The following is a 26,563-nucleotide window of genomic DNA, read 5'->3' as shown; positions in this document are numbered from 1 at the left end:
AACTTTTGCAAATTGGCTTTGCCCATTGCCAGTCCTAGGCAATGAGTAATTCTTAAAATAGGCATAAGTGATAGATACCACATATTTGTAGTTATGAGTATGGACTTATTTACAGCTGGCATTTTTTTTAAAGTGAGTTGTAAATGTTAAGGTGCTAGATTCAATGCTTATGAATGTGTTTCCTTGGTGATAAAGCTTTCACTAAGCATGTTATCTATCTGTGCTATCTTATATGCAGACAAGAGATGATTCACACTATATGTTATAGGTCTTGTGCTTTAAAATTGAATCCTCTATTGACTTATGTCTGAAAAACATAGAAATCAAATCCACAGCTGGTTCTTCTTAAAAGTGAAGTTTTGGCAAAAGCAGTGAAGGCTTTAACACATTACAAAAGTGTGCATTTTTTAAAGTTGTTTTACTTCCTATTTCCTCTCTGAAAAACACTCCCTGAAGTTAGGAGTGCTCTTGGGTTTCATCTTGCAGTTTCAGCAGAACATAGCTTTGATTTTGCATGCCCTGCTACTGCCTATTACATGCAAAGAAGGTGTTAGTTCATGGGGGTACACAGATTAAATGAACAAATACATAGAATGAAATCTTTCTGGCACAAAGAAGCAGTTTATGTAATGATGAAACAGTTGTGGTTGGACAAGGTGAGCTGGGACAGAAAGAGTGAGCAAAACCCTCCTTGCACTGATGAATAATGTCACTTACATGAGAATGACAAGTGCTGGCCCAGTTGAGGTCAATGGGAGTTTTACCATTCTTTCCACTTAACCTTCCTTTGTAAGTAAAATAAGGGAGAGTTGGCCCATTGGATGTCTGTGAGTAGTTACCTAGTGCATCTCTGCTTTACTCTGGCCTATGAAAGGATGCTCTTGCTTTTCATCAGCTCCAGCACTCAGGAGCTTAGAGGGGTTATAACACAGAAGAACAGGTAGATGCAAAGTGAAAGGAGGCCTGCTGCCAGTGAGACACTGCTGATCACAAAAAGCCATCATCCCAGCACACGTTACATGTTAGGGTTCGAGAACTATAAATGGCATAGGGTTATGTGCATTAATGGCATCATAAAGTAGAGGGGCCCCAAAGGAGGTCTGGTCTCAGCTGTGCTATGACTGGGACAAACAATTAATGAGAGATCTTACAATCTCATTAGGCAGGATGGAAGAAGAGAGTATTAATCTCCCATTCTCTGTGTTTGAGACTTGAGTTTAAATATGCCCATTGTTTACACAAACAAACTATGGAGTAGAGGGGAATGGACCTCACTTTTCCTGACTCCTATTCGCAGTTTCAGGGACTGGCTTTTCTTTCCTTCCTGTTTATAACAGCATGAGCTTTGAACCCCCCCTTACTGCACAGAAGTCATCAAAGACATTTAGATTTGCTTTTAGTCTCTAACTTCAACTTTTGTTTCTATGGTTTATGTTTTTGACAGCTGCAGTGTCATACAGTAAACTGTGAACTGTTCTATTCCCAATGATCTTCTCTTAGTTTTTAAGTAACTGACTGCTGTCCTTGCACATGCAAAACTGTCCTACACATTTTTTGAGGTTGTTATTTTGGGGGCTTCAGATACAGTAAAGGTAAATCAAGAACCAGGTCAAGTGGCATTGCATTTCTGAAGCACAGTGGAGAAACTTTCTGACCCTGCAGGTTTTAAAAACTCTTGTTGGACTTTTAGGAGAAATGAGCCAGATGTTGACCCCCTTTGGTACCGGTTTATCAAGCTGTAAGGCTGTAGCAACTTGGTGGAAAAACGGGTTCCCTGGTATGTGGTAATGCCCCCACACAGGTCTGAGCTCTGCTGTTGGAACTGGTACAGGCTTTCTGGCATCCCTAGATAAGCTCTTGTGTCATTTACAAAAGCTGTCAAGGGCTTGCATTGGCTTTGGAGAAACCTTAGAGATGAAGTGTAGGGCTACCACAGCACAGGGCAGCCCTGTAGAAACCCACATGGAGACTACCAAAGTTACAGGCTGTAGGAATAGCTTTATGTGCTCTCTACCTCCTGGGCATGAGTCATGTAGGACTGATCTGGAGAAATTTATTCATTGCTGGGTTGGCGTGAATGTAACTGTCAGGATCTTTCATGTCAGCCTTGAAGTGGACTAACACCCTGCAGATGGCTCTGATTAGAGGCCAGAAGAAAGGAAGAAGGTGCAGTGCCTCCTAGAGCCCGTATTGCTGCTTTTGGATTTGCTGTCGTTGTTGACTTGGCTTTGGAACAGCTTTTGCTGAAGCTGTTGCCTAGATCCTGATTTTGGCATTGTTTTGTCTTTTCTTGTATTGTTTTGTCCCAGTTTGTCTTTGGAAATGTCCAGAAATGGAAGGGGTGCCACTTTGTCAGTAGGGGGCGGGCAGAAAGTTTGTCTCTTTCACTCTTGGTTGGCCTTGAAATTCCCCTTAATTAGTATTATCATTAGATTCTCACTCATATCACCCACTCTGTCTATTCTGCTTAAATATACTACCTCCAAACATAATAAATCTGAAAAAATGTGCCTATTATTTTTCTTTCTAAATCAAGTCCAAAAAAAATGAACCAGCAGTATAGTTCCGCTATAGTAACTGCTGATTTTGCTGCTTAATTTTTCCCCCCTTCTTTCTTATTTCCCTTTGTTTTTCTCTATATCTCCAGGATACATAAACTCCCTGTCACTCTCACAGCTCTTCTCAGCTATGCAGCTGCCTGTCAAGGAATACATGGTAAAATTCCAACTGTTACCCATTTCTTACACTCAGACGAGTGTTAGGCCAAGATCCACAAATGTGATTTGCTTGTCTAGATTTTACCCATTCCATGAAGAAATTTGCAATTTAACGGGAAACAACACAAAGCAAACAAGCTGCCCTCTAACCTAGGAAATTCCTCTAGAACATCTCCGTTGGAAAACTCCTGCATCGAGACAATCAAATATAAGGGGATTTGGAAAAATTTGGTTTCATCTAAACTTTGGCTGGGTTACGCATTTCCTAGAGAGCAGTTGACTGTGAAAACTGTCTGAAAGTGGAGTGAGATGAAAATTAGTAATTTTCCTATCCCATCCTTGTCCTAAGTATATTACTGAATAACACTAATAGAAAAGAAGAAAATGACTTTGTAGGTTCCTGAAAGTTGTTCAAGATGGGCCCTTGTGTGAGCAGGAAAACAAGTTTGAAGAAGGCAGGTCCCATGTCTTTTTGCTTTGCCACATTTAATGAAGTGCAGAGACTAAAGCATACATTATTGCCAGTATTTAATGTCAATTTTGTCAGTATTGTCAAATTACAAAACTGACACATTTTTCGGGTAATAAGTATTTTCATTAGTGTTATTTGCTTCCTCCAGGTTGAAGCAGTTTAGGAAAAGTTACCAATGTGACAAAAAAAACAATAAACAAAATTAAACAAGGTAATGTTTGCTTTTCTGGCAGTGTGCTTTCATAGTCACTATTGACATTTTTAGTTTTCTGACAATGGAGCTGTTTAGTAAGTCCCTTTAAATTCTTTCCCAGCCAGAGCCAAAGTCATCTCCCAAGCAAATTCCTCCTTACAATTACAATGTGATACTTCATACCTTGTATATCTGTTTCTCAGTGCCTGATTATGAGCTAGGGATTATGAACTAGTTATATTTAAGACTGTAATTTGTTTTTTAAAGTTCCTCTTTGTCATTCCCCATTTTTTGGTCTCCCTACAAATATCTTTTAAGAGCATCTGAAATTCCACCAGACCCCAGAGGACAAAGGCGGGTGCACAGGTGTTGCAAATACCCAGCCATTCCACTAACCAGTAGCTTTGCAAGGAGCATCATGAACATCAGCTTTGATTTTAAAGTATGCTGTTGCTTTGGCGCTGCTGGGGGGCTAAACAAGTGAACTTTATGTCATTTTTTATAAATATCCATTGGACTTGCATGGATTCTCATTAGCTGATGTATCAAGCCTTCACTAACTACAAGATAGATAAGCTAATAGATACCACAGTTAAACCAAGCTGAGCTTAAGTGTCTTAAATAATAAAGCTTTGCATAAATTCTAATACAAGCAATTTCAGCAAAAAGCATAACAAGTAGTCAATCTGGGATAAAAATGTTTTTATTTCAGTGCCTTGTTCTTCATAACATCCTTCACAGATGCTATAACATTATTTTAGTCTTTAGAAAAATATCTAACAACATGATTGTCTCACACCAGGCGTAATCCCAGTGGAAATTAAAATTGCATGCATTTTCTCATCACTCTTTATTTAACAACTGGGAGAGTTTTAATATTTGAAACTCAGCAAGAAAATTGTCTTGAAACACAGAGATTCCTTTGGAGTAATTTCACTTTTGTTTTGTGTGAACTTTAGCTGAGCAGCTTTTTTTCCAATAATGATCTATGGATTTGTATGATGGTTAGCAGGACTTTCTACATGTGCTTCTCACCTAACATACAAGGAAAAATAGGAAAGAACATTCTAATAAATTCATTTGAGACAGCTAGCTTTAGTAATAAAGATGCCCTGTTTCAGGTTTTTTAACAGTTTCTTTTAAACCCATATCACTGGGTTTAAAAGTGAACCTGGAAGTCACTGTATTCCTGCATGAAAAGCAATACAGTTGTGACACTTTTTCAAATTTCACAACAACAATAACATCAGACAAAAGAGGGTGAAAGAATAAACAGAACTCTGCTATGAATATTCAATGCCAGGAACAAGTGAACACAGGAAAATCACTTTAGACTCTAATAGCGACTAAAATTATAGCACCTTATCCAGAGCTATGTTCGATGAAAAGAGCAAAAGTTGCTTCTAAGAGAAGACATCAGAGAAAAATATACAGACACTTCTGCTTTGTTTACATGGAGTATCTTTGAAAAGCTTTTGCACTATTACTTCCCCAGCTCACCCTAGGGTAAGACAGCAGGGTAGGCTGGGCTAGGACAAAAAATAGCACTTTCGCATTGCTGACAACAAATGGGGTGCTATCCCTGCTGTAAAGTCAGTAAGAAGGGTTTTTTTTATAACTCCTAAGTATGTAGTTGGCCCCAATGCAAGTCAGTTAGCATTTTTCTTGGTGCTTTTGAGGACACTGATTTTATTTTTATTTTTTCTGTAAGTGAGAGGACATCTGGCATGCCCAAGGAATCTAGCATTGATGGGACTTGGTAATGCAGTTTGCTTGACTCAGAGCAGCAGTATCCAGAAACTGATGGCTCATCTACAAAATGAGCTGGTTGTTTCCCTTCAACAACTAAAGGACAAATGCTTGCAATGCAAAATAACATTACAATAGGCTCTTGCAAGTGGTCATAGAAAAGTGACAGTGGATTTAGTAAGGTTGATTGTATCAGCTGATTTCCATTAGAACCTTTTGCTTTTTGCCTGTAATCAACCCTCAGGAAATAGGCTTGCTAGCAAGGCACCATGGCTATTGCATAGTGGCTTCCTATATTCATTATAACTCATATCTCTTCTGCAGATTGAATTCGATTCAGAGAATGTGGTTATTGCACTGCCTTGCATTGGGCATCGTCGCTTGTTTTCATGTGTTCAACAGAGTAACATCGACACTCCTGTCATTTTGCTTGCCCTCTTGATGTTTCCATCTTCTGAGACAGAGCGAGACCTGCCAGTCCCTATCAGGAATTTGGGGGTCTTCCCTCAAGTGTTTCTAGCAAAGTCAAAACAGCAATGTCCAAGGCCTCTCTTTATGCAGAAATTTACACTGGAGCCGATACTCTGGCCACCACGTTCAAACTCAATTTTGCTTGTCAACTATGATAATTGCACTCTGAAATATATGCTTAGATACATATTTCTTTGGATTTCACTCTTACTGTAATATTTTAATCCTTTTCTGTGAATCTTAATCACAACATCTTTTTCTCACATTAAACGTCTCACAGGAATTTTGTTTACTAATTCTTCAACTAACAAAGGAATGCCTCAGGCCTCTGAGTTGTTTCAGAAAACAGGCATCCAACCTACCCCTCTGGTGCAGCATCAGCAAGACCAAACAGAAACAGAAAGTGCTTCGTATGCTCTTCTTCATATTAGTCCAGTGAGATACAGGGAAGTATTTGCCAGGCCAGAACATTTATCATCAGACTCCATTTCAATGGCACAGTGGGTACCTGTGGGTAAGTCTGTAAGAGAAGAAGAAATCATGGAAGATGTTTATTCTCAGACAGTTCTGCCAGTCACACACAGCATAAGACCTGAGGAATCTTAATAGCATGGTCCAAATGGACTTCAAATACTTGTGGAATATGGGTAGCCAACAGCAATTCAGTGTTGAAGGGAGTCTGCTGTAAGTGTTTTGAAAAAGTCAAGTTTTTCACCAAAATATCAGATCACTGTCAGAACCCCTAAAAATCCAGAAGCCCATTGTTCCGCTTTTCTCTGCATCTAAGCTGAATACTAAGAATTCACTAGCCTGGTAGTGAATGAAAAGACCGTGTTTCTGAAAAAACAAGGCTATCAGTAAACTTAAGGTAGGTTCTGACTGCCCTTGTGATTTTTATGCCAAGAACAGGGGCACTGAGGTTATTGTCAGAGTTATCTGTGCACAAGCCAAGTGCATCAGGAGGGCCACTTTAGCCCAGTTTTTGTCAAAGGTGTCTGTCGAATCTCATACTGTTCAGCCCACACAGTCACATGTGCAAGGTGAGCTTTTGGAGCAAAGTTACTATTACCTTCTGCCCTGGCAACAGGCTCTTCTAAGCCAGGGGCTGATTTTGCATTCTAAACCTTGGAAATCAAGTTTAAATTGGTTGAGGCGAGGATTGTTTTCATTCTGTTTATGCAGAGCCTAGCACAACAAATACCAGCCTATGTTCTGGTTATTACGTGCAATGGTGTTGTGGAAGGCCAGACACCCATGTAAAAATTAACTTTATTTCCTACTGAAAGCCCTGTCATTGCCTTGTCCGTGCTCGGGCAATGAAAAGATTTTGGTTTGTGTCAGTCATGGGTGACTCTTTGGAGTGTACACAACTCTCACCAGGTTATTCACTGAGGCTGCCAGTTATTTCTGTTTGCAGACCACCTTAGTTACTCTTTTAAATATTACACCTGTCATTACAGTCTTTCAACCCTATTGAAGTTGTCATGATTATTTCCTAGAGTCTGTTTCTCCTGTATTACCATGACTGATACAAGTATATTAAAGAATTTCCCTTGTATATTCCAGCCTGAATATCAGTATTTGAGGAACAAACAGGTCATCTTACTGATAGAAGTTGTTTGTGTACGGAAGGCATTTTATTTCTTACTCTCTTTGGTATTTTAACAAGGGCAATCAACTTAATTCCACATTCTCTTGTGAGATTTTGCCTTCTGGGTAAAGAACATCCTTTACCTCCCCTTCTCCCCCTTTTCCCAAACAATCTTCTGCTGTGCTGGGAAGATGGAATGTATAGGTGATATCCCTTTCAGAAAATATATCCATCATATATCACAAGTATTGTCATTATGATGTATTAATGTAATGCATCATCAGAGAGCTGTCAGGGTGAAGATTTATTGCTCTAAAATAAGTTATGGTGAGACACTGGGGAATGGTTTGACAGAATTTTTGTTTATTTTTCTAAATTAAGGACTTTTAAAGTAAGTTTAAAAATCTCTTACCTTCATGAAGTAGTAGAGGTGGAAGGGTCACAGAAAAGAGGATTTGAATCAAAAACACCAGAAGGACTCTGGAGGCCTCATAGAATAAGAATGTAGTATTTTTTCCCCCAGGTAGTTTCCATGAGGTCTGCAAAGTTTAAGTTTCCAGCTTAGATGAGAGCTACAGTGGGCAGTCAAAGTAGTTTTAATCAACCCGAACTGGACTTTATTGTTTCTCCTCTAAAGGAAAACAGAGTCACCAAAGCACGAAGACTTGGGCTAAAAAAGGCAAAGCAGGCTAAAAATGGTCTAAAAATAATTGCATTGTAGTAAAAAAGGCTATTCCCTTTTCCAGGTGTGCCCAGTGGTCTTATCATAAACCTGATACAAATGCACTGAAATCAGTGAGAGCTTTTCAGCAGATTTGCACAAACTTTGGATCAAGCCCCTTCCCTGCATCATGCAGTGAAGCCATGAAACTTGGCACATTTATAGCATTGTAACATAAAGCCATCTGTGTACAAGTACAAACTTTTCCTTATTGCCAAAGTGCTTAATGTAATTACAATCAGGCTTGCTTCTTCTCTGCTCAGTTCATCCATATGCTGAGATGGATGAAAACTTGCACTGGTAAAGAATCCCACAGCATCTGAGTTTGCGTGCTGCTTACAGCAGCGTACATTGCTAATGTTGTAAATCTTAGGCACTTTTGCATTTTAGGGAACACACATAAAGTTACAGACTGTCTTACGGGGAAACTGGTAACAGAAATATGCCAAAAAGTTCAGCCTGGATTCTTTTCTTGCTAACTACACAAGATACCTGACTTAGGAGCTCCGTTGCCCTTGCTTCCCTGTATAGTCAATGAGGAGTCAGAGGTGTCACAGAGTTTGGATACCTAAGTTGGGAATTGCCTTCAGGAGGTGACTTTTACTCTTTGCTAGCTAGAAAATGAACGCAGAGCTCCTATTCACCTTGTTCACCGCCTAAAGAAGGTTGTATTAATCCTGAGTGTCGGTTGCCCAGGCTGTCCCTGTCCATAAGCAGCTGCAAAGTAGTTGTTTCATCTTATGATTCACTCTTCATGTTGACTTCACTATTTCCAAACGCGATGCTATCCCATGGTATTTATTGTATCCTTGCATTTCCTATATCATGGTATTTGCATGCAGTTTCTTTAATACTGAATATAATATTGGTCAGTGTAGGTTAAATACCAAGGTTGCTTATAGGTTAATGAATGCACTGTGCTTGCTGCTGACTGACGTAATTACTGATACGTGGTACATTGAACTTGACCCTACAGCCCATAGACATGTTCTTGACTTTATCAGTGGGGATGGTATATTCGAAAGGAATATTAATATTAAAAAGAAACATATGCAGTGGATGCATTTGCAGGCACAGGGAATAAGTTTTCAGGAAAAAAAAATGCTGAAGGCAAAAGGTGGTTTTGCCAGAAAAGTCTACAAATTTCTCTTCCTGAAGGAAAATAATTATAAGCTGCTTAATTTTGGACAATTTTAGGAAGGCAGTTTAATTAATTACCTAAAATGTAGGTGTGAAATGAGTGCCAAACTCAAAGTCCTTTATAAACTTTGCTGCTATGAGTATAGGAAAAACCTTTCCTCCTTCATAAACTTCAGAATGGTTTAATAATGTATAGTGACACAGATACCTTGGCTCAAGCCAAATTTATTTTGAGATATTATCAGAAATGGGTATATACAGATGCTTATAAAGCAGCTGTACTTTGCAGATGCCAAATAACCTGTTTCTGCACATACAGAAAGCTTTACTGGCTCTCCATTAGGTTGTGTAGATGCGTGCTTATGGTTAAAAATGCTCTACTGTCTATGCAAACTATATATCCATCTCAGATACAGCAGGGATTTACTTTTCTAAACTGGCATGTAAGAAGGGCACATTTTTTTTAAATTGTTGTAACTAGTCAAAAGTTTTCTTAGCATGTACTTGTGATCAACTAATCTGCTTAGTGGAAGAAGATGGGCCTGGTCCTCTGTAGTGTCAGGGGGGTGAACTTGTAGGATCACCTTATGAAGCATGGTAATTGAGGGAAGATTTGTGTTGGGATCTCTAGTCTGCTGACAATAGTTTCTTTCCTAATTTTGTGATGCCAGAAGAAAGGACTTCTGACACATGCTGCAAGTGTTAAGAGGCCAATAAGTCTTTTGTTTGAAGGTTTCTACGGGAGGTTGTCACACATTCTACAAATCAGAAGTGTTTGTGTTGCATAGAGGTTGGAGTTATAAGGGGTTTGCCCGAACTCCTATCTCCTCTGTGAGTTGGGTTTCACTCAAATTTAGTATATGTGGTGGTTGCTGCTCAGATCATCGGTTAACACAATCTCAGGTCAGTAAGTTTTAAAGGAGGTAAAACATCTTGGAGAGACCATATGAAATCTATCATGGCAAACCACTGATAACTGCACATCTTATTAGCTTCAATTAAGTATTTCCATGGGGAACCGTGGAACTGTTTAAAGTCATGATGACACACACACACTTTGTTCCATCCAAAGAAATAATCTGTTTTCCAGATTTCCAAATAGCCAAGCTATTTTGTTATTGTTTTTTTCTTTTCCTCCTTTTAAAAGAAATAATTTATAAGAATTTATCTTGGGCTTGCTACAGATTTAAAAGGAGAAAAAAGGTTTCTTCTGTCCGACTTTTAAATTATATGCATGACCAAAGATAAATATGGTTTTTATTTATAACTGTGGATAGATGCCAAACAAATCCTTTCATATGACGCACCGCTGCTGTAGTAGAGAAGTACTTAAAAGAGTTCCAGTCAAGTTAGGCCCCAAGACTTTTCATGCAACTTCATGCAAAATGGCTAAGACCTTTCATTTATTTTTTTTTCCTTTTCTTTTGAACATCTTCAAAGGTTGCAAGTGCAACATGCTTAGAGGATGCCAGGCTTCTTCCTGTCGAGCTGAGAGGGTCTGAAGACCACATTGAAACATGGGAAACTGCAGCTACCACAGATTGCAGATGAGGGGTTTTTTTTTGCAGGCTGTAGATCTTTCCTGCCCCTCTCCATGAGGCTGGTAACAGTTGGATGAAGGTTATGGATGGAGGCTGGCAAAGCAAAGGATTCGTGTGCTGTTATGAGACTGGAATGAATGGACTTTGACAATACTGCTGAATAGGAATACTTGTGGAGCTAATACAAACAATTTGTAATTGTCAGAGCTGAAGAGTAAAAACATGATTATAAATTGTGCCTAGGATCAGCTTATGTCAGCTTTAAATGATTTAAAAGTCTAGTGTCTGGAGCTGCATCTTACTTGCCTGTAAAACTCCTTAAAGAAGACTTACATAACCATATAAGCATGTCTCTCCCTTCTTGTGTATATATTGTGAAAAGTAACTCTTTGTCTAGCTGACAGGAGACGGGTTTTTAGGACAGATGTGAAACAAAGCCTTCCAGATAAATCAGAAAATACGGAATTTCTCAATTTGAATGGAATGAGACAATTGCCTGGTAACAGTAACTCTTTTAGAAACTACTGGTTGTCCTTGTTTTATGCAAGGAGAGGCTCTGAATAGTTAGGTGCTAATGCACCTTGGTCACCTGGTGGCTTTGTGCTGTGCCAGCCTTGGAAACCGTTTCTGCGTGGATGTGAAGAAAGTCTGTAAAAGATGCAGACTTCTCCGAGAGAAGGGAAGGAGCATAAGAAAGCGTCCTCTCTTACCTAGAGCCTACCATCATTATGCCTGACCCTAGCTCATTATCCCTTGATATTTGCAGCAGATGATGACCTTTGATGACACTGCACAACAGTATGCAAAGGAGATGCCTTCCTTTTAATTTTGGCCCCTGAATACCAAACATGGTAGCTTCTTCCCCACACTGTGTCCAGCCTTTCTTTACTCAAATACATGGACAAAACTTAAAATGCTACTAAATACTACTAAGCAACACTGTTTAGGTACTAGGTTACATTTCTGATTTTGCTAGAAGTGCCTCTGTCTTCCCATCACCTAGGAGTCTGGAGTAGGCTGGAAGCAACTAATTTACCATGTAATAAGATAGGTTCCTGTTGACACAAGTCAAGGGCAAAGCTATTAAGTCATTAGGGCTAATGTCGTAACATTCTGATACAAAGGCATGGCCTGGGTCTTTCAGATGAACATCTGACCTTTGAGGATTAAGTTTCTTCGCAGCTTATTTTTGGTATTCAAAATCTGTCTTTTTTTTCCTTCTGCTTCATATGCATTGATCTTTGGCCCTGCGCTAGGTACAGCTTGCATAGCAGCTTTTGCAGTCCTGATTTGTCCCAGTTTTATCAGAGGAGATAAGGATAGAAAAGACGTCACATACTTAATCCCACAATACTAAGAGTACATCACGTATTCCTTTGCTTAGCACTGCCCATGTCACAGCTTGGCCCAAGGGGTTGCCGGTAGAAGGGAGTCAGGGAAACAGAGGTGGCTCTCAGGATTTTTCCACAAAGTAGAGAAAGTGAGGATTGCTTAAACCAATCTATCTAGATGTCATTTAAATATATATAATATAAATGTGTCTTGCTATGGCCCTGTGATTTTTTGGTAAAGTAACTTTTCTCAAATCTAATGGGTTTGCCAATAACCAGGTGATTATTTCAACCATTGTGTCCTCCAGCGCAGCAGCAGCTCTGCACTTGTTTCACTTTCATTGCGTGGGCAAGGGAAGTGCAATGGGACTCCAAAACCTGTCTTGCTGTCATATTTTATACCTCTCAGGATTGGTTCGCTTAATATGAACTTTGTAGACTTGTTTAGCTCTGAAATTTTTGGCTTAATGCTTTTCCTTTTATGAGTCACTCTCTGAAATAAGGACCCAGGAAGTGTTCTCACTTGGATCTGTGCTGGGTTGTGTCTCCATTTACCGTCACTCTGAAGGCTAACTGTTCTCCAGGTGAAATCAGCCTTACCCACAGGTAAGCCTCATGACCTTCATATGTAACGAACCATTTTTCATTTTCAAGATGCACAAAGAAACCAAATCAAAGGACACCCTAAGCTGTTGTGTAAGTAAGTCCCGTGTCTAAAACTTTTGACCATAATGTTTTAGAGCATAGAGAGGCCGAGAATGTGCATCAAGGCCTGAGTGATGTTGTCAAAGCTGATCACCAGTAAGTCATTATTTAACAAGGAAAGCTCATTTTATATGTTGCTTTTGTTAGTTAGATAGGAGTGTATTCCATAATGTGGAGCATTCACCAAAAAACATCTGAGAATATCTTAAATCTCATTTGTAAATTGTTTTTTTAGTCTATCTTGCTTATGCATTTAGCTTGTCCTTTTGAACTACAGGAAAGGGTCCTCTCTCTTGAGGAAGAATTAGCAGACCATTCTTTAAAGAGGACATTTGGGAAGGAAGGCATCCAATGAGCTTATGGCAGTAAGCTGTGGAATGCTATATTTCATTAATCTCTGGTTTATTTTATTTTTGCGTTCAGTGTTTTTAAATATGATAGTGATAAGGAATGCTGTATTTCATTAATTTCTATTATTTTTTTTTTTATTTTTGCATTCAGTGACTTTAAATACAGCAGCAGTGGGGAAAGGGAAGTTGCAGTAAAAAAGATTTTGCTCTTAAGACTGTACATGCCAAGGTAGGTCTGGAACGGATGCTCATGGCTGAATTAATAAACTCTGACTGTAGAGGTTTCAAACATGAATTCTGACAGACCCTTCACTATGACAATACTAGTGGGAGTCACAATAATATCATCTGCTGCTGAACATCGCTAGTATGTGAGCACTGTTGTGCCAAAGGTTAATATGCCAGTTTTATTTCCTTCTCTCTACAGCTATAATTTAAACGAGTTGCACACATAAGTGATGTTATATGCATAGGGTTTTGCATTAAGTTTGCTATGTCAGATTTGTTTATAAAAATCATATTTTGAACCACTTGCCCAGGGGCTCCGTTCTGGGGAGCTGCAAGCTGATTTCTTTTAAAGAGGCAGTTTTCATTTTCCATGAACTTTCAATAGAGATTTTGGAGCTCTGAACAGGGAGCTCAGTTTTAAAATTAGCACTTGCCCAGGTTTACAATTAGGTTTAATTACTTAGCAACAGAGAGTTTAATCTAGTTTTACATGTGTGCCACATGACCCTTTCCATACCGTACCAGCATTGGAAGGGCCTCCTGCCTCTCTTGGGGAAAATTGCTTCCCAACATTTTGGAAACCGTTTACAATGTTTTTGTTCCTATGCTGCAATGTTAACATTGCCCATAAACCTAATAGTCACACAGTAGTTAATAAGGGGTAGAAAGTTTTATAGTCTTTTCCGCAGTTGTTAAAATCCTGCTACTGTAATTTAGTCCTAGCCACACAAAACTTATCAGTTGTGAAAAATAAGATGCTCTATCTTGGAATATTCTTGGAAACCAGTGGATGAGAGTACTTCTTCTGAGCATCTAGCTGAACGTAATGAACTTGGGGATTATTTAAATTGCTTGGCTTGTAATATAAACACTTGAGGGCTTGCCAGCAGTGCACCTTCAGGATTTGTGGCTTTTCTAAAAAAAATAATTTTGGATTTTTTTTCAGAGTCCATTGCAATTAGTGGCACTGTGTCAAAGGGTGATTTATCAAATTGCCTTTCAGTTACAGGAAATAGAATCCATTAATGATGTTGCAAACATATTTTTAGTCAGATTCGGCAAGAATCATTTTCTAGCTGTCTTTCTATTTTATGTAAACTAAGAACATTCCCAGGGTACCAGCTGAATCATGCTTTGTGCTGTTGTAGACCTTCAGAACGGTTTTGACCTTGTCCTGCTAGAGGAAATGCTGATATTCATGACCACGCCAGTGGAAATGAGGTACTTCTCAAAGTTAGTAAGATTTCTAGAATCAAACCTGAACTGAAATGGGGTCAAGTGTAATTAGGGGTTGACTACTAGTACCTGTTGGTACTAGTACACACTTACTCCAGTTCCTTTACCACATCAACAGGGAGCAGGAAAGGCTGGAGCTGGGACAGAGTGGTCACTGGAAGGAGTGTCAGACATGAACAGCTCTGAAAAGGAACACATTCACAAATTTCTCTAAAAGAGAATTTTCCGTTAATCAGCCTCTGCTAATATCTAAACAGTTACATTTAAAAAATAAAATAAAATTGCAACCATCTTTAATTCAGAATATTTTTCTCAGAAGGTACCAGTTTTACTAGTACGTGGAAAACTAGTATAGAGATTATTACACAGTAGGTAAGAGTGGTGGGGGAGATGAATAAGCAAAAGCTTATTTGTTTCAAAATTGGAGTACTATGGACACCATGAGCTCTTAAGCACAATGATACTGTGTGCTGTCTAACAGGGCAGAGTTCTAATTACTTGGCTGCCATAATTGTACTTCAGTGCTTAAGATGTTGTGATTTCCTTTAGATTTCATCTTCCACCTATGTCACCTGGGATTGCAATAATATGTTCTGAGCTTTCTGTAACATTTCTAAAATGCATTTTTCCACAGATTAACAGTGCATACTTTGCTACTTACATCTTAACATTGTTCTCCCCCACCATCCCTGAGAAGAGGGTTATGGGCTATATTGAATGAGCTTGGCACTACCAACACATTGGGTTTTGCATCCTCTGAAAACTGGGTGCAGTTGATAGAGGAGAAACCTGCGGGCTTGGTGTTGAATTTAGTGAGACTTCTGAATGCAGGGAACAGATAGTTTAACAATGATAGAAGTGAAGGGTGTGTTGTGTCTGTGGTGAGCGGATGATCAAGCGAGAAGTGTCTGTGAACAGGGTTAGAGCTCCACACTTATTCCCCTGTGCACTGTGCTGAAGTGTTACCCAAATACAGCACAAATACACTGCCACCATGCTATAATAGGAGTCTAAAAAGGAAATGGTACTATTCACTCAGTATTTTCTGACCCCTTGCATGATTACACTACTGGATTCATTTTGAAGCACATATATGGGAGTACCCTTGTAATTATCTGTCTAAAAATACAGCACTGCCATTTCTGGGTTGCTTTGTGAAGCGTGGTTGCATAAAACTTTATCAAGATGCTTAATACACTGTGCTGTGCTCTTCTTGGGGTGGATTGCTACTGGGAAAATGAACTCAGCATTGCAATGGTTGCAGTGCCTTCCAGCTCTGGCACACTCAGTGCCCTGTATGTGATTCTGCACAAGGCATCTGAAATCCCCATAGCCAGCAGGCTTGATGCCGATGGAGTGGGAGGGGGTAGGAAGTAGAAGCAGGTCCCTGTGCCTGCCCCTTCCCACACAGCCTGGCTTCCTTGCTCCTCAGGGCTCTGCACACCTGGTCTGGTGCCAAATATTTTCTGCTTAACCACAGGGGTAAGCCTGAACATCCTCCCTGTTGTCTTGAACAAGCAGTGGGGAGAGCAGAGGGGGAACTCCTTCCCTGAGATGTTCCTGGACACCCTACAACTATGTACAACCCTTCAGTATAGGTTTGCCCCAAAGGTACAGTCTGTTGCCGTCTGACAGGCTGCTCCTATCAAGAAGTCGAGCTGTGCTTGGGAAAACAGTCTTGTCTTTATGCAGTAAGTTTGTTCTCCTAAACCTTGATCCCAATAGCACTGAAATCAACAGTGTTTTGAAGACAATTTCCACTGATTTCCATGGTGTGGAGATTAGATTTCACTGCCTTTTTAAACCTGGATCTCAATGATTCCTGACTGCCTTGCTCTGGCTCTTGTTTTCCCTACTGTGCTATTTAACATGATGAGATCTAAATAACTGGGCATCGTGCATGGAAACTACAGCTCTATTGTTAGCCCCATTTCACTGACAAGGAAGCTGCATCTGAAATGATACCTCCAAATTGCAGCAAAGCTGAGAATAAAATCCAAGTTTCATTCTGTAGATAGCCTAGTACAAGGAAATATTTCAGCCTCATTTTCCTTTGCAAATATTTCCAAACATCTTGCCTTATCCTCAGTCTCTTGCAAATGCAGCCATGAACTAGAAATGCTTCATGTTCATTTTCCTATTGCATTACTTTCCTTTCATTTTCTTTCTTTGTTAGTTGCAGTCATTAACAGTTTGTGAATAAATCAATTATGGGTAAAAATATACTAATAGGTAATTGAGCCTTTTTATTCTTGTGCTGATTGAAGTAGAATACTACAGAGAAAATGCACTGATATTTTCAAACCAAAATGGAGTATTTTTTTTTCCAAAAGTGAACTGACTTACAAGCCTCAACACTCAGACCTTTGACTAAGAATTAGGCTACTTAAAAAAGAGACTGAGACCCTTCTCAGATTTTCCATTACTGAGGAAGTATCCTTAGTTCAGCAGCCAGTCAGGGACGGCAGTTGGAGAGCTACATTGTAGGTGACACTTTGGAATCGTAGTTTTTCGGTATTTGTCAACTGCTGTATTTTCAGCTTGAAGGTACCAATGTTTTTGTGTCGTGTAATAAATTACAGAATGTTTACATGCAATTAGGTATGTGCCTACGGAGGAGAAGACACTGGGAAATAGGATTTTCCAGAGGCAGTAGCTAGTTCAGAGGCCCAGAGCCATTGCAGTAGCTGTTGTCAGGGAGGACTGAGTGGCAGTTCTAATTACCAGTGTCTACACAGGTTTCTCATAGGAAGATACAACCTGTCACGATGCCTTGCCAATCACATGAGAACTGACCTAGGGAGAGCATCAACTGAAGGTGAGTGTACATGTCCAATAAATTCAGTCCCCACTGCATTAGCTTATTTTTAGGATTGTCCTGAAAAGACATTCAGCCTGTATCATAAAACCTTCAACTGAGCAGAAAATATACAGAATGATGATGACTTTAAATTTGGGTTCATGCCCTCTGGGGCATGAATTCATAGTACTTCGGATATGATTTGATAATGTACTGAATGCTGAAGGAACGCAGAATCTCTAGATGAGTTCATAAAGACAGAGCATTTATGCAGTGTCGGTGCTCTCCTAATCAAAGGAGGCAAAAGAAATTTTATTCTTAATTTTACTGCAAATGTTATTCTTAATTTCCAATGAAACCATGCTTTCCAAATAAGATGTTTCTCAGAAATAATGTGTTTAAAGTTAGCACATAAATTTATGCATGCGACTGATAGCCGTTTTCTAATTTTTCACCTTCTTCCATTGAATGTATTAGAGACTTGTTCTTGAACATAGTTTAGACAATACATGTGTCACAAGCAATGATGAATCAAAGAAAGAAAGCATCCAGAAAGGGAAGCTAACTAGACAGGTAGGCCCTCATCAGCATCACATTCTGTTCCATAGCTACAATAACAGTAATTGAGTCAGACACATGGATTTTAAGTGCCTCTTAAAGAGGAAAGTTAGGGAGAGACACTGTGGAAAGAAAATTATACACTGAAATGTGGCATCTCAGTTTTGCAGCTGCCAACCGTGTTTTGTCAGTAGCCACAGCCATTGCCTATTCTTCTAAACTTAGCAGGGGATGGGTGAAACTAAAGAGGAGCAGTGCAGGCGCTTCAGCTGATAAGGAGGGGTGAGTCCAAGTCCCCCTGTGTAATCAAAAGAAACCTTTAACTAGTTTTAACTCTTGAGAAAGAGGTATTTTATTTGTGTGGATGGAAGATGACACCCAGGGAGATGTGTGTCTGCCTCACGTGGATGGGTGCACTCTCAGGATGCTCCTCAGCAGCCTTTCTTGCACCAGTTAGGTTTTTTCTAGTTTTGCTGTTTTCCCACTTGCGCTTTGTCCATCTTGGCAGCAAGCTTCCTCAGTGTCAGCTTTCCCAATGACTGAAGGAGAATATTTGTCCAAAAAAGGAGGAAATCTAGTCTCTGGTTCTGCTGCTGATTGAATATGGTCTTCTAGCTTGTGGTCCTCAATCCCAAAGTCAAACCTGTTGGATTTCAAATCTGGAGTGATGAAAAGTACAGGCTAGTTATAGCAGAACTTGATGTCACTAGTACCAGTTTTCAGTAAGAGTCTTGCAATACTCTCACTGAATTTGGGGGGGGGGGGGGGGTGTTAAGTGTCAGCTTTGGATGGCATGAGACTAAGTATGAATATTAACTTCCTTTTTTTTTCCCTGCCCTTGGGGTTGCAGAAGAAAATGTGAAGACACGACACGACATTCAAGACAAAATGCAAAGACCGAAACAAATCATGTACCATTTGTGATTTTCTTCTTCTGTATTTTTTTTTTAAATGCAGTCTTATGCTTAAAAGTCAGTTCTCTACTTTTTGATGTGCTTGCTTGGGATTTTTGAGTGCTTTGTCTTTCCATGTGACAGTCACCTGCCAGTTACCCAAATGATTTGGGGAGGTGAACAAAATGCAGTTGTAGAAAATGGAAGACATGTATCCCCCCAAGTCACATACTCTGAAGTAATCTGGGCCTTGGCATAAGGGCATGAAGGGTGTTTATGGTGCAAAGGACTGCTGATGTAGCATTGGAGGACTCTGTAAGATCACCAAACCTGGTGTGGTTTTGACCTATAAGAAATAGTCCTGGCGCAGAGTTACCTGCTGCATGTCTTTCAGCTCAGAGTGTTGCAGTTGGCTCCTTTCAACACAGAAACTGGGAGTCATTTAATGTGAGGCGTGGATAATCAGGGGAGAGGTGGGAATATAACTTAGCTGACAGTCTAGATACAGCCTCTACTTACCTTATGGGTGAGCTTCACCGGGGGATAAAATATTCTCTGCACCAAGCAGGATAATGCTCGTTGATGCTGAACTATTGTATGAGCCACTGACTGCGAAGGAAAGAAGGTCCTAAGGAAACAGAGGAAATGTGGATGTTTGTGTCATATACAGAAAATCTGGCCTGGCCTGCGTGCCAGATGATATCCTTCCATCTGGTGAAGCTGAAGATGCTGAGAACAAGGATAGAAGGAAGGGGACCATACCCCAGTTAGATCCAGGCACAATATGTAGTTGAATGAAATAAAATATTTCTTGAAAAATGATTGATGAAGACTAGAGCTCATAACTCCTGGGGTAATTTTGTCACTTTTATCTTCAGGGTGGAGATCACTACATGCCAGGCTGCATTCCTTTATAGCGTCTGAATCATTCTTATTGTCTCCACAAGCTGAAAATGAGAAACAGACTGGCAGGAAAGTTAAAATTTTCAAGGTGGAAAGAGCAGGGAATAGCCTGATTTTTTATTATTTTTTTTTAGATTAAAAGTTCCTGTTGCATTTTTTCAGACAATAATACACTGGATTTTGTGATTCCTCCATTTAAAACAAGACTAGAGTTTCCTATAATTTGAAAGGAAATAAGAGCACCTGAAAAAAGGGCTTTCTCCAGTGCCCTCTATATCCAGCCTGGCTTTCTGTGAGCTGCACAGGGAAGAAATATTTCCAAGGCACCAATGGTTGCCATATCCTGTATGCAAAAAGATTCCATAAATGTCTGAAAACAGATGGAATGCAACTTTGGAGGAATAAATGGATTTTTAATTTTCTGAACATTTTGGATTCCATCTGGTTGAAGTAACTAAGTGACCTAGTAGAATACTTTTACCTTTCTTGTATAATAGATAGAAACACAGCTTGCATTGCTATTGACTGACACATTCCCCATTAATACATGGGTTTTACTTGCTCTTACATTTGCTTACTTTTAACTCTTTGACTGCATGACAAGGGATACCTGATGCACCTCTTCCTGCACATCAGATCTAAATGTTGGCCCTCTCTCAATTCATGATTTGGCCTTGCAGCTGGTACAGAGGAACTCTAAACAACCTGCCTAAGCCCACCTGACAGTAGTGGGAGCCTAAAGAGATAAGATACCTTAGACTTATCTCCTTACTTTTTTTGCTGCAAGCGTTGGCACATGTCAAAAAGAAAAAAAATATTCTTAATTTTCTCTCTTGTTTAAAGGCAAAGAATAAGAAGGAGTAGACGCTTTGTGTACAGGTACCAATAAGGTGGATTATTTCTGTTTACTGCTCTTTTTTGTTACTGCCACTTAGAATGTTGTTAAACAAATAAGACTAAATACATGTGTGGTTTTAAACAGGAAATGAGCATTTCTTTATGAATAGGAAATACAGGCAACTTGAACTCACAAGAAAGAAGTCATAAATTATACTACTCTGTATAAAAAATGGAAGACCTAGGTTTATGGAAGAGACACCATTTTTGTGCCTGCCTCAGTGAAAGCTAAAAACTAAATCTGTTCACCGTCCTTGAGAGAGAAGGTGGGTCTTTTGAATCACTAATATTAAGCCTGTACTTTCTAGTTGCACTATTTATGAAGCTGATTATTTATGATTGCCATTCAGAAAGTTCTACTGAGAATAACTATTCCCATGCTGATAAGTTCATAAGCAATAGTTAGTAGGATATTGACAATGTGTTTGATATTAGTTTTCATACTTTTTGGCACTTTGGAACATTTCTCTGGGTTCTTGCTATGAATATGGATGAAACATTCCAAAGAATGGGGAATAACAGCCCCCCCCCCCCCTTTTTTTTTTTATAAGGGACAGTAGTGAGACTGTTTTCCACTTCTGGAGGCAAGTATATTTGCGTTTCATTAAAAGCCGTTGCATTTTAGGATCACAAGTTTCAGTCTAGCACAAGGCCTGAAGTCATTGAAAGATTTCACTTTTGCCTGACACATTAATGCTGTGTAAAAAGCGTGTTTGCTCAGTCCTTAATAGGACAAAATATAGCATTTCCACTACAAATAACTTTTATATAAATCTCTGGTCACTGTAACCCCGTAATTCAAAGTAGGCTTGTTTCTTCTCCCTGAAATTTGTGATTATGAACTGACGGCTGGCAGGAACACACACTGATGCTGCCAGCAAAATTCTGGACCCAGTGCAGTTGTTTTGAGTGTCTTTTGCTGGGATCCTGTAATAAGCTTGCCTTGTATGGCATCAAGACAATTGAATTCTCTTTTGCATGATACACTTATATAATTGCATTACTGTCTCTGAAGCCTTTTTGCCCCCATAAATGATTAAAACTGTTGTTACACAAATTTGGACTTGAGAGACATATTTAAACCTCCTTATACAGAATGTAAGTGGCTGAAAGACTCACCGGCTGCAAGCATGGAGGATTTGCTGTTTTGTGATTTTCTGAGAGTTTAGAGTTTTATAAAAGAGAAGTCTGTATCCTACTAATAGTACTGATCACATGTTGTCTCATTTGTATAATTGAGAAAATTACCAATATAATGAAAACAGCTCCATCTAAGTAAGTTCTCTATCCACAGTTAATAAAATAGTATCTACCCTCAGAGACCTGGAATTTCTCTGCAAACGCTTTTAGTTAAACAAAGCATTTTGTGTACCTACAGTAAATGTGATATTTATTTTTTCATTATTCATGAAACAACTTTAATGTCACTGCTGATTTTCCTGGTAGGATGTTCAGCCTCAGCATACCGGAGCTCATGCTGAGTTGCAGCTGAAGATGTCATTCACAATAAACATGAGCTGCTGTGACAATACGATGGCAGAAGGTGAAGAATCCCTTTTCTTGTGCAAGGGCATGCATGTGTCTCTCTGTGTGTGTGAGAGGGAGAGAAAGAGAGAGATTTGATTGTGTTTACAAGATTCATTCGTGGCACAGCAGGCAGTATAGTCACATTGTAATATTCACCTTAACACAGATAATTTGATTTTCAACCTGGTTATCATGCGTTTAGACATAATGATACATGAAAATATATGCTTTAGCGGTGCATTTTAAACAAGGTTGCACACTTTAAGTCGGAATATATTAGAGGTGAACGTTGATTTTTGCAATTGCAGAAGTCCTGGAAAGCACCGTTCAGTGTTCAGCATATGTTACAAAATTGCTAAGAGGAAAGCAAATTCTAATGGGTAAGTGTCAGGGACTGCTACCATTTCTGGGCTGAACTCAACAGGATGGGCTTCCCCAAATTTGACATCTCTAAAGCTGTACAAGTTTTTTTCATTAGAGAGCCTCAGGTACTAATGGAATTTCTTTTCTGAGTTCCAGGTTGTCTCCTGACTGGAAAATGAAGAGTCAAAAAGTCCCGCGGCCTTTCTGCCCTTTACACTGAAAGGAAAATGAACTGCCTGGTCATAGGATGAATGTTGTCTTGGGTCACCATCAAGATCCTGACCTGCGTAACTGATGTGACACAGGGAAAGAGGTATGTTGATGGTCGTCAAGAGCAGAGCCTCATTACTGCATCCTGGAGTAGCCTGAGAGATAAGGGGATCTATCAGCAATTTAATTATAGTTGTAACACACTAGCCTTCATGCAAGACAAAAAGGAATCTGCTGTTTGCAGTATGAGATTTCAAGCTCGACTTAAATCTAAAGAGTGTGGACATGGTTAGGTATGATTTTGTGAATCACCTACAGCACATTTGCTACAAACAAAAGCAGGCATAATTCTCCTGAAGTCAATAGAGTCGAGCGTGTTTATGAGAATGGGGCATTTGGCCCAAATCCAGTTGAAGTCTTTGCAGTATCACACCTCTGAATCTTCAGAGGTTTTCTTAGAGTCATTAATATTGAGGCTGTGTGGTACCCAAGGTAATTATCCATTACTGCTTGAGCCTGGCCCAGGAATTATTCCACAACATGTTGCCTCATGAGTATAATATAATGGAAAAAAACAGAAACAAAATAGAAACTAGGAAAATAAGGGTGATAAAAGAAGAAGAGTGTGAAGAAAACAAACACATCCTCCAGTGAGGTCCTCTGATGGTGTAAATCAGTATCACCTTCCATGAGGCTCTGCCATTTTACACCCTGTGATGCTCTGGCCCATGATTATTAGGAAAGTATGTTGTTGATATGCTCTATAATGGCTTCCATTACCAGCCCATGCTAAAAGAAGCAGCTGGTGAAAGTTATGTTTATGTTCCACAGATGGATCAGCAACAGCAGACATATAGCTCTGTGTCTGGTAAACAGGTGTTTGACTGTATTTGCTAGCTAGCCAGAAGAAGTCAGATTCTTGGTGAGAGGTGTAGGCAAAGGAGATCAATTTAGTTGTTGAAAAGGAAGAGGCAATTCTTTTTGGTTGCACTTTATCTTCTTTTTAAATGGCAAGTAGTGTCCTGAAACATATGCTGCCTTTTATTAGCATAGTCTAAGTGACCGGGAAGAAAAATTAGCAGAGGGACAAAAATCCCCAAACTGATGGAAATATTCAAATGATACTGCCTCACCTCTTTCCTTTCTTGCCCATTTTCAGTGGGAGAAGGAATCACTTTGGCTTCAAAGTGAAAGGTGCCCATAATGGAGTCAAAACTTCCCATGCCAGAGGAGCTACTTCACCAGTTGCTGCAGTGCAGAACAGGACTAGCTGAAATTACAGCAAAGTTTAACTATGCCTTTGCTAGGAGGTGGAAATATAATCCTCTTTTTAATAAGAAATGTTTTGCAAACCAATTCCAACACCTGTAAATTTAATACTTGTGGGTGCACAGCCAGTGCAGAAGGAGAACAGTTGCTTTTCAGCTTACTCAAAAACCATTTATTTTGACTGTGTTTATTCATTTCTGATTGCTCAGAAAACCAAAAAGCGGCTGGGATTTTTTCTGGTCTCTGGATGACAAATACTTCTAGATGGAATAATGACAACATGTAAATTCCTGGGTGAATATAATTCAGGCTAAAATTCCTTAAACTCTGAGGGTTTGGGAGCATTTTCACAGATACCCAGCAGTAGGCTGAATACTCATTAATAACTAATATTATGATTCTGTGAATCATAGTAATCTAGATTCAGCACTTCTAGTTGCAAATCAGATTATTATTTTACTCTTTGACCAGCTCTAGGGAAAGCTCCTGAGTATGTAATGCAAAGAAGTAGCCTAAGGGAATAGAGCAGGCTGACATCATTTGCCTAAAACCTTCCCACACTGCTATCGGGTGTTGATCCTTATGGCAGAAGGTTACATGCATCCTGCTGAATCCTTGAAACCAGTGGCCAAGGCAGGCACAAGTGGTTCTCCAAGACAAGAGATGACCCAGGGAGTGGGAAGAGCAGCTGGGATGGTTGAAGAACCAGGAGTAGGGCTGAAGAGATGTTTACCCTCAGCGTTGTTAACTCATTATCACGCCTGTTTTATTGAAACCACACTGCTTGAAGGGGTGGCTTTGGAATCGGTGCGTTATGTTGGGAAGGTAGCTGTTTAACTGAAGTGTGAGCATCCCGTGTTTTCGAGCTTCTGTTGTAGATGTAATATATGAAGGAATAGCGAGAGCAGCAGGTGTTGTCGAAATTTATGGAGGAGCAGCAAGCCCAGGCGGCAGCCCCACAGGAAGAGCAGCGACAGTTACTGCAGCAGATGGTCTCGAGAATTATGAACGTGGGACCTATCCCCAGCTGCCCCTATAACCCGGTCCTTCTTGAGCAGGAGCGAACAAGATGTTGACTCCAGGCCTACATGGTCAACTTGAGCAACGAGACTGGTGGCGGTCAGGGCAACCAGCCACTCTAGATCCATGCTGAACAAGCCTGACCCAAGCTGTGGATATTGATCTCTGAGCAGTGGTACTGCTGCCGACTAGGAGAGGTACATCTTGAACCAGTTGGGAATCCCAGAATAGAAGTACTGATAAAGGCTCATGGCGGAATTTAACTACCCAGACATCTGTTGAGTAACAAATACAGCTGAACATGCATCATCGCAGAGGTTCCTAAATTATAGTGAAGACAACTTTATGATCCAGAAAGTAGAGACTCCTGAGGAGAAGCCATCCTGGATCTACAGGAGTATATTAATGAAATCTGCAGATGAAACTTTGCAAGTGCATTAAAAATACAGCAGCACTGTGTTTTAGAATTGACTTTAGCAGAATATCATATGTATTTAGAATGGACTGTCTTCCTCATCCATTTATTAATTTTTACTGTTTCACAAGTAAACAAAAGCTCAAGCCTACCTTCTCCTGTCTTGAAACTTGTTTGCATCATCCATGCATGCCATACATTTGAGATCTGCAGACTCTTAACTAATATACTTTGCAAACATCTCTCTTGGAGAGCACAGAGCTCATGACAGAGACCAAGAGAATTAGAAAATGGATAGATAATAGCACTATGCCAGTTCCCTTCAAAAATGCAAGTGCATACCTTTGCAGAAAAAAATCCATTTGAAACAAATGTTGAAGAGGATGAGGAATCTTAAGAAGCAGAAATATTGAAAAGATAATAATGAACAGCAAATAAAGCATGAGTTTTCAATAAGGCACAATAGCAAAGGAGGCCTATAAAATTTTGGAGTACAAACAAAGAGATATTACATCACAGGATAAAGTTCAAATAGGGCTTTTTTTCCCCCCTTGTTGGTTTCAGGAGATATAAAATAGGCTAGCACACTGAAACAAGCAACAAAAAGGTTACACTGATTATAATGCTGAACTGACAGTAAGACTTACGAATTTTTGAAAAATCTTCTAGAAGTTTTGATTTACAATGACACTTACTGAAAAAAGAAAACCAAAAAGCCCACAAAATTTGATTTTTATCCTGAAACAAGGGAATCTGGAAATCTTAGGGGAAAAAATTCTCTTAAAATTTCTCACATAAATCAGCTAATCTTTGCCATCCTCAAAGAAAAAGCAGCCCTGAATGAATCCTGCTTCATTCCTCAGATTCAGTACAGGGATAATGCCAGGTTTACTCTCTCATGATTCATTTCCTTACATCTGGAGAATGTGTCTTTTAAAAATTTAGGGGAAAAAAAACCCCAAGGGTTTTGTTTTTTTTCTCTCTTGCCAAGTTTTAATTTGATGCATCCATTTCTCTATTACCGTTCTGTCCCAAAGTTTGTCTCAAACACCACACAGCAAAATCTTTTTCTCATCTCTTCAGAAAGGTAACATTTCGATTTACATTTGTAATAGCAAGGTATGATCAACTCAGCAGGATGGTAATCTTAGTAATCTTCCTGCTAAAAACCTGTTCGTTAGCTTTGTGATAAAATATGCCTGTGTTATAAATATTTCCAGAAACGAACAAAACTTTTCACTTGTCTACATTAATCCTGACATG

The 26,563-nt window shown here is 39.5% G+C and overlaps 1 long non-coding RNA gene across 1 annotated transcript; it reads left to right on the top strand.

Moving 5' to 3' along the window:
* The first annotated feature begins 12,883 nt into the window (after positions 1-12,883).
* LOC115344731 lies at positions 12,884-18,802 on the top strand. Its single transcript, XR_003924627.1, has 4 exons — positions 12,884-13,210; positions 14,358-14,430; positions 17,184-17,263; positions 18,654-18,802. It is a non-coding gene; the product is annotated as an uncharacterized LOC115344731 (long non-coding RNA).
* Positions 18,803-26,563: the final 7,761 nt, after the last annotated feature.

The sequence above is a fragment of the Aquila chrysaetos genome, chromosome 8 (assembly GCF_900496995.4).
Source record: "Aquila chrysaetos chrysaetos chromosome 8, bAquChr1.4, whole genome shotgun sequence".
Taxonomy (NCBI): Eukaryota; Metazoa; Chordata; class Aves; order Accipitriformes; family Accipitridae; genus Aquila; species Aquila chrysaetos.
Note: the sequence above shows the minus strand (reverse complement) of the source record. Positions and strands in the feature narration are given on the sequence as shown.